Here is a 21039-nt window from a genome sequence, read left to right on the forward strand (position 1 = left end):
TTGTAACGAATATGGGCAAATAACAATGCTCAGGCAAGAAGAGGAAGGGCAGAGCCCTCTTTTAAGTTCAAGGTGTATAAGAATTGGTTGGGGAACTTTGCACTGGCCCTTTAAGGCGTGCGCACCTTACAGGACTCAGGGGGGAGCTGCAGCCGAGTGTGCTGCAGTCTCTGGGGAGGGAGACGCCGGCATGAAGAAAGTGACCTGCGGTTGCAGCTGCCGGTGGGTGGAATGTGTCTGCAGTCAGCGACGGCGGGCCCAACACACGTCATTTGACATGAATCCAGTTTGTACTATAAGTTCTAAGAGCATTAGATATCAGTAAATAACATGCACAATAAATAAGGTTATTCTATTGAGGAAATATTTCTTTGTTGCACTTGTTACGCTCGGTTTCACTTTTGATAATTCTTTAGCAAGTCTCCCATTACTATATGTTACATATTATAAACAACGTGATCCAACAAAATCCATCCCAGAAGTGGTGGGAGAAACACAAATATAAAGTACATAAAGCTGACCGGAAGTAATTATTAGGAACAGTCTGTCGGACTGACTTAAGAGAGACAATAGTGGGTACCACGTGGTTTAGTCAAAACATATTGAAATATTGATATAATGTCTTGCTGCAAGGGCTCCAATATTCCCTAAACTTGGACTTCCGGTCTCATGTCACTGTGCTTCTTACATGATGGTTGTTACATAATATATCCGATAGGAGTTGAGGCTCGGTATTTCATGTACCAAGAGAGATTTAAACATTGTATTTTTAACAAAGTCTTTAGTATTTATTTCTTAATCAGGAATCGATTGAGGTAAAATTTATTGTTATTTTGATTATTAAATATTCAATTATACACAAACGTGTAAACACAATTGTTTCATTATACATAAGATGTCTGGAGAGCTGGTCATTTTTGGTATCGTAACAAGACTTGAATAATTTGTAACACATTTCCCCCATTTTGAACATCAATGGGGCTTCTCCAGTGTGTGACTCCTCTGATGCTCCCTAAGTTTGACTTTAGTAATAAACCATTTGCCACATTCTGAACAGGAGTATGGCTTCTCGCCTGTGTGACTTCTCTGATGATCCCGAAGTTTGGCTTTAGTAATAAAACATTTCCCACATTCTGAACATGAATATGGCTTCTCTCCTGTGTGAATTCTCTGATGTTTAACAAGATCTGATTTATTTGTAAAACATTTCCCACATTCTGAACATGAATATGGCTTCTCTCCTGTGTGAATTCTCTGATGTTTAACAAGATCTGCTTTATTTGTAAAACATTTCCCACATTCTGAACATGAATATGGTTTCTCCCCTGTGTGACTTCTCTCATGTAAAACAAGATGTGATTTATTTGTAAAACATTTCCCACATTCTGAACACGGATGACGCTTCTCTCCTGTGTGAATTCTTTCATGTCTAAGAAGATGTGATTTATTAGTAAAACATTTGCCACATTCTAAACATGAATATGGCTTCTCTCCTGTGTGAATTCTCTCATGTGTAATAAGATGTGATTTATTAGTAAAACATTTGCCACATTCGGAACATGAATATGGCTTCTCTCCTGTGTGAATTCTCTGGTGTAAAACAAGATATGATTTATTAGTAAAACATTTCCCACATAGTGAACATGGATATGGCTTCTCCCCTGTGTGAATTCTCTCATGTGTAACTAGATTTGATTTTTCTGTAAACCGTTTCCCACATTCTGAACATGAATATGGTTTCTCTCCTGTGTGGCTTCTCTTGTGTGAAACAAGATATGATTTATTTATAAAACATTTTCCACATTCTGAACATGAATATGGCTTCTCCCCTGTGTGAATTCTTTCATGTGTAATAAGATTTGATTTATCTGTAAAGCATTTCCCACATTCTGCACAAGAAAACAGCTTCTCTCCTGTGTGAATTCTTCTGTGTGTAAAAAGAACTGAGCTTTGTGTAAACTGTTTCCCACATTCATCACATTGAAATCTTTCAGTCCTTTTCCGACTTGTACTTGTGGTAATAATCTGTGATTGGCCAGGAGAAGGTTCCTCATGATTAGGGGCATAATATGATGGATCTTTACTGTGAAGTCCAGGATATACATTAAGGGTAATGATATCTTCTTCTGAAGACTGCTGCATATCTTCAGCTCCTGCTTTACAATTTAGCGATAACATGAAGTTTCCCTCAGAGGTTTTACTGGGATTTTCTGTTAGGATTAAAAATGGATTACGTTATAAAAAAAAAATTCAACGCAGAATAGACAAATTTATAGCATACCTTTTGGGCTACAAGCATACACAACAGTTTTGCCGCAGTTTTTTTTAATTTCGTTTTTTTCAGCAAAAGTCAGAAGTGGATCTTCCTTTAAATTTTCAAAATTACATACTTGCAGGTTATTGGTGGTATGTAGTTCCTGCACAATGCTCAATGGAGCACTTTTTTTTGGCGATATGGGACGTCTCCAATAAAGTCTGAATTTCTTATGATATTTTCTTTCCTGTAATCCAAACAGCAATACATTAATATGGGACTTCGATCCTTCCCTATTGTGTAATTTTAAAGATCACACCAAGATATAATGAAAGAAAAAAAATATTTATTGGAAGGATAACTAGGAGTTGCTGTTTGGACTACAGGAGAGAAGAATAGCGTAAGGAATTCAGACTTTCCTGGATATCCGGTACAGCAGCATATACATATAGGGATGTAGCACGATCCCTTACGTGTGGGAAAAAAAATCTTAGACACAATTGATTAAAAGGAAAAAGTCCTCGCAGAGAAGTCCAATCTATAATCACAGAAAAAGTTATTGCTGCATGATGGTGCACAGCAGATGCGGCTCGGACGCCTTCTAGGAGAGACTCGCCTCCACTCTCGTGACAGGGAGAATAGTGTCTCTTAGCCCTCTGGCAATGGTAGGTTAGGAGGCTCTCTCCCCTTATTGTGAGCCACTTGGTAGATTATCTATCTTTTGGAAGCTCTCAATCCGGGATGGGTAATTGTTCATACACCGTCCCACGTCCTGTGTCTGCAAGCGCCTTTCCTTTCCGGAGGCAGATTCGGTACATTAGGCTGGCGTGAAACCCCAGATTAATATTGGAGTATGTTAGTCATTTGGATTTGAATGAAGGCAGAGTCCTCAAAGACACTTTATCCTCATGAAAGGACAGGTCGGGTTTCTTGACAGTCAAGGCCTGTAGCTGCTGATCTGCTTAGCTGATGTGATTGCCAACTTCTCTGATAGGAACAGAAATTCCTCCTGTAGTCGTTTAAAGAGATGTTCACAGAGCCTTCTTGGAAATGGAAGTAAATCCCACATCGGAAAAGGATTGACTCTTGCTGGCCAAAGTTTATGAATGGCCACTGGCAATCGCGTCATCAAAGTTTCTCTCAATAGAGAATTACCAAGGAAGGCCTAGAGAGCGGAGATCCGGACTGTGATTGCGCGGAGGCTCAGCCCCTGTTCAAATCCAGGCTGCAAGAATTGAAGAATATTTCTGACATCCAGTTCCTCTGTCACTAGCTTTCTATGGTCACACCAACTCCTGAAGTTGGACAACATACGGGCTTAGGACTTACTGTATTTGTTGCTAATCCCCAGGCAGCTAACAGAGTAAAGACTACTGCATCTCATAAGCCCGAAGTCCTTAGCAAGGGCTTGTCAACTTGTATGCCATCAGGCCAAACACTCTCAGGTTCTTGGAGAGCGGCCTGTTCTGAGACACCAGGTCGGGTCTGAGAGGAAGATTCCAATAGGTACCCCAACTCATCCTCAGAAGCAGGGGAACTACGCTCTTCTTGGCCAGAATTGTATGACGGCTATTACAGAGGCTGGGTCCTGACTGACCTATGACGTGAATCTTGAGACCAAAGGCACGGTACACAAGCCATCGGAAATTCCATAAGATGGAGAAGACGTCTAGGGCGCATGGTCTGTCACGGCGCTATATCTTAGATAAAGGCTTTAGCAGCATCCTCACAGTATATAGTAACTCTGACCTGAGCTGCATTGATCACATAGCGCCTTCTCAAGCCGCAATTTGCCTTATGATCCATTGGGTCTGTCAGGCTAACACTATCTTCAGATGGTACAATTGTGGGTCTAGCCATTTTGGCAATTGCCATATCAACCATTTGGGGAGAACCTACTCATCCTCTACACCATATAGAGGGATTTAAACCTTGTTTGGGCAAAAGTTGGCTGCCACTAAGAAGCCCTCCATTCAGCAACCTTAGACCCTTCAGTTTATCATTCATATGAAAGCTTCCCCTTAGAGAGATCCTGGTCAGCATATGATACACAAAGTTCCCGAGTCTCAGAGCGGACTGCTCTAATAAGCTTGAGATACGCTCCACAGGATATTGCACCACTTTAGAGGAGTGTTCTTGTTCAGAGGATCCCATTTTGATAAACACCCTCAGGTCCCCCTCAAATGGGCAGGAGGATGCACTTCCTTTTTATTTTGGCTCCGTCAAGAACGCTGATCTTAATCCTCCTGAGTTATTGCATTGAAGAATGGAAAAAATCTTTCACCCAAGACATTATCTCTTATAAGGCGGCTGAGGCAAATAACATGGATTCAGGTCTAAGACAAATATTCTTAAAAAAGAAAAAAGGGATAAGATGTTAGGACCACTAATCGGAGACAGAGTACATGGGATGACTACTTGCTACAAAGCCGATCTCCACATCCATCATGAAGTGGCAGATCACAATGTCTGCAGGATAAATGGTCGCTTAATACGAAGGAAAGATAAAACAAGAAAAAAAAGAACGTCTATGAACCCCCTACCTGCCAACTCTGAGTAGCAGTGGTGCTGCAGGGGGTTAAATAGCCCTCCAAATCAAGAGAGAAAGGGCAAAAGGAGGTGCTCCACTAGTGTCAGAGGAGGACGACACATAGGGACTGAAAAAAAACGGGTAATATTTAGCATAAAACGAATCCTGACCACAGTGCTATGACTTGTAATCAGCAGAGAGGCAATTATATTCATAGGTAAAGAACCCCAAAAACGGACAAATGGGCTTAGATAAGCCCGTAACCAGGATCGCTCTGCCCTGAACTGCGCACGCACAGAACTCACCGGCTTATACATAGATCGCAGTGAGTAGGACCTTGAAGGAACTGACGGTCGTGATTTGCTGCTCTATTCAAGGTCTATGGGGTTGATGGAAACCGTCGAGAGCTGGACTTGGCGGTCTCAGTCGGCCCCATAGGCATTGAATCAATCGGCAGAGCACATGCACCACCGCCGCTTCGTTCAAAAGCCTCTTCACTGCGATTGTGCAGTTAGGAGGAAAGGGGGTCGGGACCCCAGTTTTAGAGATCGGTTGGGGTCCAAGTGGTGAGGTCCCCAGCGATCACACGTTTATCATCTATCCTGTGGATAGGTGATACATGTTCTAAGTGGGAAAACCCCTTTAATGTAGCACTAAGGGGGACCCCCACCTCAAGAAACCTCTGACTCCACTTCCTACATTCATTATTACTGACCTGTGGTGACATCTCCTGGAGTTTCCTCCTTCACATCACTCATACACGGTGGATCGCCCCTCCTCCGCTCTTCTTCATCCTCCGCTTTATTATCAGTCAGATCTTCACCCTGATTGGTCAGATGTAACAATTCAGCAGAAAGTCTGAAATATCTGATCAAGAAACCACCAGAAATCTATGACATCTATGACTGCAGGACCAGAAAGCCCCCCCCCCCCCTTATATAGATCTGGTATACGGCGCCGCACCATCTACCTGATGATCCTCTGGACAGTCCTGGGAATACAGAGGACGGGGACATCTCTCTGCTGGATTCCTCCTACTGGATCCATCTGTAGGAAACACACAGAGGTGGAATAAATATTTCCATGTGATGATCAGATGATGGGTGTAGTATCTAGGTGACCCACAAACCAGTGAGAGTCTCCCCCTCCTTACACTGCTGATCAGCCCTTATATCCGTCTCATCTTCTGCTTCATCTTTAACTTCAACCTTAATAATAATCAGATTTTCATCCTAAACCGACCAGAAAATAAATATAAAATGGTCTTTGGGAAAATTACTTTATGGTCATATTTTGGGGAGACTTTAGCGCCACCTACCTGATGATTCTCGGGAACATTGTCATTTTCTTCTGGACAGTCCTGAGAATACAGAGGACATCTCTCTGGTGGATTTCTCCTGCTGGATCCATCTGTAGGAGACACACGGGGACAGAATACATTACTGCTGTATATCTGTCTATAGATCATACTCTTCTCTCATCAATCAGGACTTACATAACAATGATGTGTCCTCTCCAACTTCCTGATCAAACACTGAGCGAATATGTCAGCCCCGCAGTGAAATACCGGGACGGAGCGGCTGCTCTATACAGGGACTCGCATTTCACTCCTTCCTCAGGGAAATACATTTTCAGCAGGTGGAGGAGACTCAAAGATTTGTGTATGACGTGTTGTCTAATGTAGAAAACCTATTGTCAAATTCTAAATTTCAAGAGGGAACCCACGGTGAAGACTCATTTTTTTTAACAGTCAGATAGAGTCCCTGTAGTAAGAAAAATAACTACTTCCAGACCAGGTATGTGAAAACACTGGAGGTGCTGGGGAAAACTCTACATTTATAAACCCCCAAGTTTCCTATTACAGGTACGGCAATTCCTTTCTTCCAAAGTGCTGTTAGGGTGAATGGGGGGAGGAAGATAAACATATGATTACGTTTACCGGTAATGGGTTTTTTGAAGACATGACGGGACCATGAGAAATGTAGGAGAAAACATGGCATTTCTTCTGAGATCCCAACCCCTGACGAGGTGAGTAGTCTCCACAGCTATAGTGATATATTACTGCAGAGTCTCTGCTCCTTCCCTGACAAGCGGAGTATTCTCCAGAGCTATACAGATGTTACTGCAGACTCTGCTCCTTCCCTGACAAGCTGAGTAGTCTCCACAGCTATACTGATATTTACTGCAGTGTCTGCTCCTTCCCTGACAAGCTGAGTAGTCTCCACAGCTATACTGATATTTACTGCAGAGTGTCTGCTCCTTCCCTGACAAGTTGAGTATTCTCCAGAGCTATACAGATGTTACTGCAGAGACTCTGCTCCTTCCCTGACAAGCGGAGTATTCTCCAGAGCTATACAGATGTTACTGCAGAGACTCTGCTCCTTCGCTGACAAGCTGAGTATTCTCCAGAGCTATACAGATGTTACTGCAGAGCGTCTGCTCCTTCCCTGACAAGCTGAGTAGTCTCCACAGCTATACTGACATGATACTGCAGAGTGTCTGCTCCTTCCCTGACAAGCGGAGTAGTCTCCACAGCTATACTGACATGTTACTGCAGAGTGTCTGCTCCTTCCCTGACAAGCTGAGTAGTCTCCACAGCTATAATGATATGTTACTGCAGAGCGTCTGCTCCTTCCCTGACAAGCTGAGTAGTCTCCACAGCTATACTGATATGTTACTGCAGGGTGTCTGCTCCTTTTAATGTTGATGATTATGGGAACAGTTACTGAAAACCCCAAATTTAGTGTCTCAGAAAATGAGATTATTATGTAAGCCCAATACCAAAAATGATTTTTAATACCGAAATGTCGTCCTGCCGAGAAGTCTGTCCAGTATCTGCCCTCAATACTTGGCCAGGGCTCCGACTCTGCATGAATTACTGCATAAATGCGGAGTGGCATGGAGGCGATCAGCCTGTGGCACTGCTGAGGGGTTATCAATTCGGAGTGGCATGGAGGCGATCAGCCAGAGGCACTGCTGAGGCGTTATAGAAGCCCAGGTTGCTTTGATATCGGCCTTCAGCTCGTCTGCATTGTTGGGTCTGGGGTCTCCTCTTCCTCTTGACAATACCCTGTAGATTCTCTGAGGTTCGGGTTAGATGGGTTTGCTGGCCAATCAGGCGCAGTGATCCTGTGGTTATTACACCATGTGTTGGTACTTTTGGTAGGGTGGGCAGGTGCCAAGTCCTGCTGGAAAATGAAATCCGCGTCTCCATAAAGCGGTCAGCGGAGGGAAGCATGAAGTGCTGGGAAATGTCCTGCTAGACGCCGCGCTGACTCTGGACCGGATATAACACAGTGACCAACACCAGCAGATGACATGGCCCCCAAACCATCACTGACTGCGGAAACGTCACACTGGAGCGCAGGACACTAGGATTGACGCCTCTCCGCTCTTTCTCCAGACTCCGGGACCTTCCAAATGAAATCCAAAATTGACTTTTATCTGAAAACAGTAGTTTGGACACTGAGCAGCAGACCCGTCCTTTTCCTCTTTAGCCCCGGTAAGATGCTTCTGACGTGGTCTCTGGGTCATGTGACAGTTTGCTTCCATGTCCTGGATACGTCTGTGTGTGGCGGCTCTTGAAGCACGGACTCCAGCCGCAGTCCACTCCTTGTGAATCTCCCCCAGATTCTTGAATGGCTTTTTCTTGACCCTCCTTTCAAGGCTGCGGATACCCCTCTTGCTTGTGCACATTTTTCTACCACACTTTTTCCTTCCTCTCTTCTATTAATCTGCTTGGATACAGCTCTGTGAACAGCTTCTTCAGCAATGTCCTTTTGTGGCTTCCCCTCCTTGTTAAGGTGTCAATGACTCTTCTGGACAACTGTCAGGTCCGCATCTTCCCCAGGATTGTGTCGCCTACTGAACCCGACTGTGGGACCATTTAAAGGCTTAGGAAACCTTTGTAGGTATTTGATGTTTATTCGCTGATTAGAGTGTCACACCAGGAGACGACAATCTGCAACTTTTACCCAATATTCTCATTTTGTGAGACACTACATTTTGGATTTTCATTGACTGTTCCCATAATTCTCAACATTAAAATAGACAAATGCTGGAAATCGTTCCCTCTGTGTGTAATGTATCTATAGAATATATGAGAGACACTTTTTGAATTGAATTACTGAAATAAATTAACTTTTTGATGATATTCTAATTCATTGAGAAGGACTAGTGTCTGTGTCTCTTCTTACCTTGTGATGTGCGCGGCCGGTGGTCCTCCATCATGACCTCCTTGTACAGATCCTTGTGTCCTTCTACATACTCCCACTCCTCCATGGAGAAATAGATAGTGACGTCCTGACACCTTACAGGAACCTGACACACAATGATACAGTCATTACCCAGACTCCTCCTGTGCCGATACTGTATAATTTCCCAGCATTCCCACCTCTCCAGTCAACAGCTCAGTCATCTTGTGGAGAAGTTCTAGGATCTTCTGCTTATTGTTCTTCTCATGTATCCGGGAGTGAGGAGGGGGCTCTGTGATGGGGGTCCGGCTCCATCCTCCTGAGTCATGACTGCTGGGGGCCACACAGTCACCCGATGTCTTCTTCACTATTGCATAATCCTGTGTATGGGGAGAGACACTTACATAACTTCATTTGTATAACCTTGAGGAATAAGAGAAAGTGGAAGATGATGGAAACCGTTATATATTTTACAGGAGGAAAGGAACCGAACAAAAGGTCAAAGTCTGACATCAGTGCGGGGGACGATCAGAATATATTATTTTACTAAAAGAGTAGTAGATGGTTGGAATAAACTTCACACAGATGTGGAAAATCAGCAGTAAGTGAATGTAAACCGGCCGTGTAGAACCCTAGACCAATCCGAAGAAATAATATTCACATGGACCATGTGTTCCCCTCCTGCCGCCATCTTCTATGTGTCTTTATAGAGGTCAGACTAGTGGTAGAAATCCTCATCTCCAGGACAGACTCCGGCCATGTGATTCTCCTCCTGACGTTATCTTCTATGTTTCTATATAGAGGTCAGACTAGTGGTAGAAATCCTCATCTCCAAGACAGACTCCAGCCATGTGATTCTCCTGGTTCCTGCCGTCATCTTCTATGTTTCTATATAGAGGTCAGTCTAGTGGTAGAAATCCTCATCTCCAGGACAGACTCCAGCCATGTGATTCTCCTGGTTCCTGCCGTCATCTTCTATGTTTCTATATAGATGTCAGACTAGTGGTAGAAATCCTCATCTCCAGGACAGACTCCGGCTATGTGATTCTTCTGGTCCCTGTGGTCCTTCTCCTCCTGGTTCCTCTCCTCCTGGTTCCCCTGGTCCTTCTCCTCCTGGTTCCTCTGGACCTTCTCCTCCTGGTCCCGGTGGTCCTTCTCCTCCTGGTCCCGGTGGTCCTTCTCCTCCTGGTCCCGGTGGTCCTTCTCCTCCTGGTCCCGGTGGTCCTTCTCCTCCTGGTCCCGGTGGTCCTTCTCCTCCTGGTCCCGGTGGTCCTTCTCCTCCTGGTCCCGGTGGTCCTTCTCCTCCTGGTCCCTGTGGTCCTTCTCCTCCTGGTCCCTGTGGTCCTTCTCCTCCTGGTCCCTGTGGTCCTTCTCCTCCTGTTCCCTGTGGTCCTTCTCCTCCTGGTCCCTGTGGTCCTTCTCCTCCTGGTCGCTGTGGTCCTTCTCCACCTGCTTCCTGTGGTCTTTCTCCTCCTGCTTCCTGTGGTCCTTCTCCTCCTGGTCCCTCTGCTCCTTCTCCTCCTGGTTCCTGTGGTCCTTCTCCTCCTGTTCACTCTGGTACTTCTCCTCCTGGTTCCTCTGGTCCTTCTTCTCCTGGTCCCTGTGGTCCTTCTCCTCCTGGTCCCTGTGGTCCTTCTCCTCCTGGTCCCTGTGGTCTTTCTCCTCCTGCTTCCTGTGGTCCTTCTCCTCCTGGTCCCTCTGCTCCTTCTCCTCCTGGTTACAACGTGAGTACTTACTATTCTCATTACTCTACATTACTATTACCATGACACATAACTGACCATATTGCTGGCTGATCTTCACTTCTTCCCGTCACTTGGAAGGTCTCGTAGATGGTATACAGGACACTGGCTTCTTCCTCTTATATGTGACTTGTTACAGAATACAATAAAGAACATAGAAATATAGCAACGTTTACCTCTCCGCTCAGCAGGTAGATGATCTCCAAGGTGGAGTTTAATATTCTTGTGGTCACCTCATTGCTTTCCTTGTCCATCGTTGGTGGGTCATTCAGGAGAAGGAACGTTCTGGATGAGAACGTTCTAGAGTAATGTAAAAAATGAACATAAAACATAAATGTATCGCTGAGAAGAAGGAACTTCTACAAAATAACATTATTTATCCCTAAAAAATGAAAGATACAGAATCGATGCTTTTTGGTCACCTGAAATAAAAAGTTAAAGTTGTATGTAGCCCAAAATGGTAGAATAAGGACTACAGCTCGCCCCGCGGACACCTACGGCGGAATAATAAAATGTCTCAGAATATGATAGTTTTTTATTAAAATGTTTTTTTTATTTTTGTAGCTGTGGTAAAGATAAGAAAAATGATACAAATTAGGTATTTGACGGAATCGCGTTCCGCTCAGTAAATGCTGTAAAACTAAAGTTAAAAAGAACAATCGACCGATAAGTTGTTTTTTTTTCATTCCACAAAAGTAACTTTCACAATTTTCCCAGGGCATTACTTTGGAAATTAAATGGTGCTTTAAAAAACCGACTAAAAAAAGCCTCATACTGCGATGTCGACGGGAAAATAAGTCCTAGTTCACACAGAAAAAAACCTGCCTCAAAATTCCTTCAGGATTCTTGAGGCCAAAAAATTACGACGTAAGCGCAGGAGTTGTGCCCATGTGGTCAGCAGCGGGAGTTGCATCGAAACGAAAAAAATAAATAATACTTTTTATTTCCAAAATGTGTTATTATGTGGAGTTTATATTCTATAAAAAAATAAACGACTAAGAAAAATAATCCAAAAATAACCCAGAAATGTTGTTTCTGGATCATGGATAAAAGAGAAACAGTCGTGCGTATCCGATCACGATGCCACGAAAGTGCGACCCGTCCAGCAAAAACGCAAGACCTCGTAAACCACGAAGACGGGAGATAAAAGCAGTGACGGCTCTTCCAAACACGACAACATAAAATATATAAAAATATCCAGTATATTCACCAGATTGGTAGTGGATGACCTTAAACAAATACCCAAATTTGGATATAGGGACAATCTTACCGTCTCTCAAAGACAAGCCTTGAGAGAATTACAATGTCTTGAGGACGTGGTCATCAAAGCAGCTGACAAGGGGGGTAACATTGTGGTATGGCCGACAGAAAAATACGAAAAGGAGGCTTTCAAACAATTAAGGAACAAACAGACCTATGCTAGACTCCCTTTTAACCCCATATCAAAATTCTTCTTGGAACTTAGGGAGATCCTGAATAGGGCCTTGGAGAAAGGGATCATCACTAAGAAAATCTTTGAGGGATTAATGACAGAAGATCCTAAAATACCCACGATTTATTTCTTGCCAAAAATCCACAAAAACCTGCTGGAACCTCCTGGACGCCCAATTGTGTCAGGTATGGGAGGCTTATGTGAAGCCACATGTAAATTTATAGACTACTATCTCAAACCTTTGGTAAAGGAATTGCCATCACATGTTAAGGACACAACAGACGTCCTGGGGAGAATTGATGGTATCCAGATAGACCCTGACATGTACTTGGTAACTGCGGACATTGAAAGTCTTTATACATGTATTAGACATGGGGATGGTCTGGAGGCAGTCCGCTTCTTCCTGGGGACCAGCAACTGGGATGACGAATTATGCGAACTCATCGTGGAATTATTGCAGTTTGTTTTGAGCCACAACATCTTTGTGTTCAAAGACACTTTCTATCTGCAAACCCAAGGCACTGCCATGGGTGCGGCGTGTGCGCCATCCTATGCGAACCTGTTTCTCGGGTTTTGGGAGAGGCAGGTTTTTCATGGGGATGGCGCTCGCGCCGCTGACCATGTGCAGTGCTGGCTCCGCTACATTGACGATATACTGTTTGTGTGGCAGGGCTCGGAGTGTGAGCTGAGGAGCTTTATGCAGCAACTTAACATAAACCAGGTGAATGTCAAATTGACATATTCATTTCACACGTCCAGGATTGAGTTCCTGGACTTATTGATATTTACAGATGCCAGTGGTTTTCTTCAGACGGACGTCTACCGGAAGTCGACCTCTGTCAATTCATTGCTGCATGCATCCTCTTCTCACACTCCATCTACTGTGAAAGCCATCCCAGTTGGCCAATTCCTCAGGATGAGGCGGATCTGCTCTACTGACCACCTTTTCGAACGACAATCGGAAGATCTTAGACATAGATTCGAAAATAGAGGATATAGCAAAAGGTCCATTAAAGCAGGATATAGGAGAGCAAAAAAGACCCCTCGTGCTAATCTCTTGAGTGTCAAAACCCCTGAAGCAGGAAAAACATCTGTTAGGTTCATCTCCACCTACAACAGTAGATGGGATGAACTTAGGACTATCCTGGGGCGACATTGGCCAATTCTAAGGTCTGAACCGAGCCTGGCCCTCTGCCTTGGTGCTAAGCCAACAATGACGGCCAGGCGGAGCAGGAACCTTCGTGACATCTTGGTCCAGAGCCACTACATTCCTAAAAAAGTGAACTTCTTTGGATCTCAGGGACAAAGAAAAGGCTGTTATCCGTGTGGCCATTGTGTTGCGTGCCCCAACATCTGTAGGACAGATAAATTTGAATCAGTAGATGGCACCAAGTCCTTTGAGATTAAAGACTACATATCGTGTAGTACTACACATGTAGTGTACTATGCGGTATGTGGATGTCCAAAGATATATGTGGGCCTGACATCGAGAGAACTACGTATACGCACTAGAGAGCACGTGCGGGATATCATTGGAGCCGGGGCCATTGATGACCCCTCAGAACTTAAAACCATACCGAGACATTTTAAAATGTTCCATGGATGCAATCCAAGATCCCTTAAAATTCGGGGAATTGAACATATACGTTGTGGCATCAGGGGGGGTAATGTGAAGAAGGTCTTGGCACAGAAGGAATGTAGGTGGATTGTGCAATTAGGCTCTATGGCACCCGCCGGACTAAATGAAAAATTAAGCTTCGCACCCTTTCTATGAGGATGTTGAAACCACCTGACTACCAGCATTATGTAATTTTATTAATTTTAAGGTTGTGCATTGTGTGTATGTCCAGTTTTTAATTATTGTCTTTTTAGTAGGTTTATGACATATCGAGTGATATCTAGTGAAGCGCCTCTATACCCCTTGAATACCCTTGGAAGTATGATGATTCCCCATGATGTGGACCCTGAGTGTGGAATTCAGAAACTTGGGACTCTATATATGCATTTTAATTGTGATGTTGTCTAAATATGTACTTGCACTAGCACTTTATTGTCGCCTGACTTTTTTTTACAGACGACTGTACATGACTGTTATGTTATTTTATTATAGCAGTCTCTTATATATAGATCTATTTGCACTGATTGAAGCTGTTACTATGACAGTACGGTTCAATTTTGGAAACTTATCTATTTTTATAGATTAAGGTTTTCTTATTCACAATATTTATTAAGTACTGTCATAGCCGTAATAATGGATTGTATGATATGTTGAAAAGTCTTATCAAATTGTGGCATAGGACACTTAATGTAAGATTTGTTTGTTATATTTATCAGGTCATTGGACGCAACTGGTATTTTGATTTAATGTTTACTCTTTATTCCCCTCCCTCCTTTCCTCCTTCCCCTTTCCCCCCCCCCTTTTTTACTGGTAAATGGCTTACTACCTATAATCTGGGTTTCCCTGATACATCGTTGTGTTGACATTATTTTGAGTCTCTCCTGTCATATACAGTTTTAAATGTTTGTTGCTATATATATTGAATAAAGGAATTTTTTGATACTCTTTGACATATTTTGGCTCCAAGACTCTGTTTTCTCTTTCTTCTATATATATACACTATAGAGTTGCCGTAACTTTAAAAATGGGAGGATGTTTTTTGGAACAATACCTAGCCCAGTAACCTCGTTAGCTTCTGGAAACTATTGGTTATAACCAGTATTTATATCGTAGAAAAAAAGTAAAACAGAAGAAAACAGAAATCTGGTATCTCCATAATCGTAACGACTTGAAGAATAAAGAGACGGTGTGATTGACATCGCACAGCGACCCCGGTCAGATCCTGGAGGACAATGCAGGAATGACAGCTCTCCTCCCCATCCCCCAGTATACGGTGATTCCAGGACTTCTATCTACACAAAAGCCGTGCCAAGCAAAACGACAATTTACTCAACACCAAAAAGACTACAAAAAAATAAGTACGGCTTCCAAAAACAGCGATGAATGGAAGAAAAACGTTACGAACACCCAAACCAGGGCGCTAGGGACGCCTACTCCTTACCTTCCCACACCTGCGAGTGGAGGAGGCGGCCGGGAGGACTGGAAGCGACTTTATTTTAGACTTTTTACACCATTTTGGAAAACAAACGATCAAACGTATCGTCAGATAAAAATCGCGTGGATTCAACAATCGATGATACAGAAAGGGACGCAATCATTTTCTACTACTGCGTCCTTAAGAGGTTGAATTCCTGCTGTGTCTGGGCTTAGGAGTCCAGGGGGCGGGATCACTCAATGATTGACAGCTCTCTATATACACTCATACAGGGAAGGCTGAGAATAATAGAGCAGGAGCGACACTTCCCATAATAACCGGCCCACAGATCAGACTGGTATTCAATGTGACAGCTGCCCGTTACATATAATGTCCTGTAATATCATTTATTACACGTCACCTCAGAGACCCCGGAACTCCAGAGACATTTGACCTTCCGATGACTTACAACTGAGACACATAACAAGCTCCTTACCCCGAACATATAGTACTCACCGGCAGCCTCTCTCCTCACATGTAACACGTCACGGGCAGCCTCTCCCCTCACATGTAACACGTCACCAGCAGCCTCTCTCCTCACATGTAACACGTCACCGGCAGCCTCTCTCCTCACATGTAACACGTCACGGGCAGCCTCTCCCCTCACATGTAACACGCCACCTCAGAGACCCCAGAACTCAAGAGACCTCCAACCTTCCGAACACTTAGAACAGAGACACATAACAAGCTCCTTACCCCTAATATATAGTACTCACCAGCAGCCTCTCCCCTCACATATTACATGTCACCGGCAGCCTCTCCCCTCACATGTAACACGTCACCGGCAGCCTCTCCCCTCACATGTAACACGTCACCGGCAGCCTCTCCCCTCACATGTAACACGTCACCGGCAGCCTCTCCCCTCACATGTAACACGTCACCGGCAGCCTCTCTCCTCACATGTAAGACGTCACCGGCAGCCTCTCTCCTCACATGTAACACGTCACCGGCAGCCTCTCCCCTCACATGTAACAGGTCACCAGCAGCCTCTCCCCTCACATGTAACAGGTCACCGGCAGCCTCTCCCGTCACATGTAACAGGTCACCGGCAGCCTCTCCCCTCACATGTAACATGTCACCGGCAGCCTCTCTCCTCACATATAACATGTCAACGGCAGCCTCTCTGCTCACATATAACACGTGTCATGTCACCGGCAGCCTCTCTCCTCACATATAACACGTCACCGGCAGCCTCTCTCCTCACATATAACATGTCACCGGCAGCCTCTCTCCTCACATATAACATGTCACCGGCAGCCTCTCTCCTCACATATAACATGTCACCGGCAACCTCTCTCCTCACATATTACACGTCACCGGCAGCCTCTCTCCTCACATGTAACACGTCACCGGCAGCCTCTCTCCTCACATGTAACACGTCACCGGCAGCCTCTCTCCTCACATGTAACACGTCACCGGCAGCCTCTCTCCTCACATGTAACACGTCACCGGCAGCCTCTCTCCTCACATATAACATGTCACCGGCAGCCTCTCTTCTCACATGTAACACGACATATCACCGGCAGCCTCTCTCCTCCATGTAACACGTCACGGGCAGCCTCTCCCCTCACATGTAACACGTCACCGGCAGCCTCTCTCCTCACATGTAACACGTCACCGGCAGCCTCTCTGCTCACATATAACATGTCACCGGCAGCCTCTCTTCTCACATGTAACACGACATATCACCGGCAGCCTCTCTCCTCCATGTAACACGTCACGGGCAGCCTCTCCCCTCACATGTAACACGTCACCGGCAGCCTCTCTCCTCACATGTAACACGTCACCGGCAGCCTCTCCTCACATGTAACACGTCACCGGCAGCCTCTCTCCTCACATGTAACACGTCACCGGCAGCCTCTCTCCTCACATGTAACACGTCACCGGCAGCCTCTCTCCTCACACGTAACCGGCAGCCTCTCTCCTCACACGTAACACGTCACCGGCAGCCTCTCCCCTCACACGTAACCGGCAGCCTCTCCCCTCACATGTAACATGTCACCGGCAGCCTCTCCCCTCACATGTAACAGGTCACCGGCAGCCTCTCTCCTCACATGTAACAGGTCACCGGCAGCCTCTCCCCTCACATGTAACAGGTCACCGGCAGCCTCTCCCCTCACATGTAACACGTCACCGGCAGCCTCTCTCCTCACATGTAACACGTCACCGGCAGCCTCTCTCCTCACATGTAACACGTCACCGGCAGCCTCTCTCCTCACATGTAACACGTCACCGGCAGCCTCTCTCCTCACATATAACATGTCACCGGCAGCCTCTCTTCTCACATGTAACACGACATATCACCGGCAGCCTCTCTCCTCCATGTAACACGTCACGGGCAGCCTCTCCCCTCACATGTAACACGTCACCTCAGAGACCCCGGAACTCAAGAGACCTCCAACCTTCCGAACACTTAGAACAGAGACACATAACAAGCTCCTTACCCCTAATATATAGTACTCACCGGCAGCCTCTCCCCTCACATGTAACACGTCACCAGCAACCTCTCCCCTCACATGTAACATGTCACCGGCAGCCTCTCCCCTCACATGTAACACGTCACCGTCAGCCTCTCTCCTCACATGTAACACGTCACCGGCAGCCTCTCTCCTCACATATAACACGTCACCGGCAGCCTCTCTCCTCACATGTAACACGTCACCGGCAGCCTCTCTCCTCACATGTAACACGTCACCGGCAGCCTCTCTCCTCACATGTAACACGTCACCGGCAGCCTCTCTCCTCACACGTAACACGTCACCGGCAGCCTCTCTCCTCACACGTAACACGTCACCGGCAGCCTCTCCCCTCACACGTAACCGGCAGCCTCTCCCCTCACATGTAACATGTCACCGGCAGCCTCTCCCCTCACATGTAACAGGTCACCGGCAGCCTCTCTCCTCACATGTAACAGGTCACCGGCAGCCTCTCCCCTCACATGTAACAGGTCACCGGCAGCCTCTCCCCTCACATGTAACACGTCACCGGCAGCCTCTCTCCTCACATATAACACGTCACCGGCAGCCTCTCTCGTCACATATAACACGTCACCGGCAGCCTCTCTCCTCACATGTAACACGTCACCGGCAGCCTCTCTCCTCACATGTAACACGTCACCGGCAGCCTCTCTCCTCACATATAACACGTCACCGGCAGCCTCTCTCCTCACATGTAACACGTCACCGGCAGCCTCTCTCCTCACATGTAACACGTCACCGGCAGCCTCTCTCCTCACATGTAACACGTCACCGGCAGCCTCTCTCCTCACATGTAACACGTCACCGGCAGCCTCTCTCCTCACATGTAACACGTCACCGGCAGCCTCTCTCCTCACATGTAACACGTCACCGGCAGCCTCTCTCCTCACATGTAACACGTCACCGGCAGCCTCTCTTCTCACATGCAACACGTCACCGGCAGCATCTCTCCTCACATATAACACGTCACCGGCAGCCTCTCTCCTCACATATAACACGTCACCGGCAGCCTCTCTCCTCACATATAACGCGTGTCATGTCAAATGAGAAGGAGGGACCCCCTATTATCGTGTCACAGGAAATCCCTTGAAATACCTTGTATGTCCAGACAGCTCAGCATCCATTGAAGGACCCCAGGGCTGTCTGACTATATTTCCGATTAGGGCATTCTGAGGTCTGTCCTAACAACTGCCTGTGTACTACCCGTATATACAGTGGATATGAAGATGAATCATTGAAAAACAAACTGAAATCTTTTATAGGGGAAAAATAAAAAACTACAATAATGCGATTGCATAAGTGTGAACACCCTCCTATAATTCGGGATGTGATTGTCTTCAGAATTAGCCAATCACATTTATCTCATGTTACATAGTAGGCAGTACTCCGCTGCCATTATTTATAGTGATTCTGTGTGACCCCATATAAAGCTCAGCTCTTCTATTAAGATTTTCCTGAAGTTTTCTTTGTTACCTGTGGGATGGAAGCCTGGTCTTTATCATCCACTTTATATATTTATTCTCTAAATCTATTGACCTTTTTGCTACTGACTTATGTAACACTTTGACCTTTATTCTTTTTAGATGTCTCACCGCAAGCTGAAAAGATGCATAGTCTGTCTAAGAAAGAGGACGTATCTGCTGCATAGCTAAAAATATATGAGGATTACAATTCTAACAAAATATGTGATCTAAAATATGTGATATAATGTGACATAATGTGATATAATGCAACTGTCAAGGGGTTCGTTAGGTTAATACACGATCAACAGAGCCAGTGACGACAGGGCAACTCCAACAGGGTTTATTGCATCCAATGCTGACAGAACAAGTCGTGTTCATAGCAGGAACAACACACAGTCCACAAAATCATCACAGGAACATCTTCAGAGCACCGGCCTCAGTATCAGCTCTCCTGAAGGTCTAAATCTAGAAGATCTCCATCCTCCCCAGGACAAGCCCTTATATACCCCTCAGGGGGAGGAACATCTTCAGAGCACCGGCCTCCACTTCAGCTCTCCTGAAGGTCTAAATCCAGAAGATCTCCATCCTCCCCAGGACAAGCCCTTATATACCCCTCAGGGGGAGGAACATCTTCAGAGCGCCGGCCTCCGCTTCAGCTCTCCTGAAGGTCTAAATCCAGAAGATCTCCCTCCTCCCCAGGACAAGCCCTTATATACCCCTCAGAGGGAGGAACATCTTGGCAGTTTCTAGTCACCATCATTATAATGACTTTAGTTTGTGTCTCTGCTGTCTGTATGTGAGTTGTGGTTCTTTGTACTATTGTGTGTATTGCCACAGCCGGGATGAGGACACAGGGAGGGGGGGGGGGGACGACATAATTGGATCTGCCTTGTTTGCTGGTCTGCACCTGAGCTGAATATAACTGTGGTGCCTCCTGATGACTCCCTGTGGAGACCGGACAATAAGGACACTTTATGTCTTGTGGACTTCACGTCTGACTCGTCTGATTGTCCACCTTAGAACTCGCTGACACTCCAGTGTCATCCTCATCCATGTTGGAAGACTGGGTGCCTGGATAGTCCATACTGACCGTAACATCCACAACATCATTGGACAAAGACAAATCAGAGCTCAAGGTAACAATACAGCTGGATTCCTCAACCTCTTGGAAATCCTGGGATGAAGTGAATGCAGGAAACACATCGCCAGGAGAAGCACAAACACCATTGCTCACTAGGGGGTCTGTTTCGTGTGACAACCTCAGTTGGGCTTTCAGAACTGGCACTGGTGATCTCAGTGCTAAAGGTTTCAGGAGGTCCAGTGCTAGTTATATCTCCTGTGTCCTCATCATCCACACCAGCGCTAGTTATATCTCCTGTGTCCTCATCATCCACACCAGCGCTAGTTATATCTCCTGTGTCTTCATCATCCACACCAGCGCTAGTTATATCTCCTGTGTCCTCATCATCCACACCAGTGCAAATTATATCTCCTGTGTCTTCATCATCCACAGGATTTGTCTCTGTAGATATATTGACATCCTCTGTATGAAATTCTTCCGGTCCTGAATTAAGTTCAGAATCTTTTCCCTCTTCCTGGTGCTCCCATGTCTTATGGGATAAGCTGCCCACAGACTTCACATCACTCACCTCAGCACACTCTGAAGCATTCTCTAGAGATCTGCAGCGATCAGAGCCTGGAGCAGCAGCACAATCCTCATAACACTGTGCTGGCCGTTCACACCATGTTTGCGGCATCTCTCGCTCCGCTTGTGCCAGACGCCAATTACCAGTCCCAGAACTTATCATACTTGGAGGCCGAACAACCCAGAGCATCCATGGTCTCCTGGTACAACT

At 45.7% G+C, this 21039-nt stretch overlaps 1 pseudogene; it reads right to left on the reverse strand.

The window, feature by feature from the left end:
* Positions 1–813: 813 nt before the first annotated feature.
* LOC142684061 (uncharacterized) overlaps positions 814–21039 on the reverse strand; it is a 128441-nt pseudogene continuing 108215 nt past the window's right edge.

Source organism: Rhinoderma darwinii (genome assembly GCF_050947455.1).
Source record: "Rhinoderma darwinii isolate aRhiDar2 chromosome 4 unlocalized genomic scaffold, aRhiDar2.hap1 SUPER_4_unloc_3, whole genome shotgun sequence".
Classification (NCBI taxonomy): Eukaryota; Metazoa; Chordata; class Amphibia; order Anura; family Rhinodermatidae; genus Rhinoderma; species Rhinoderma darwinii.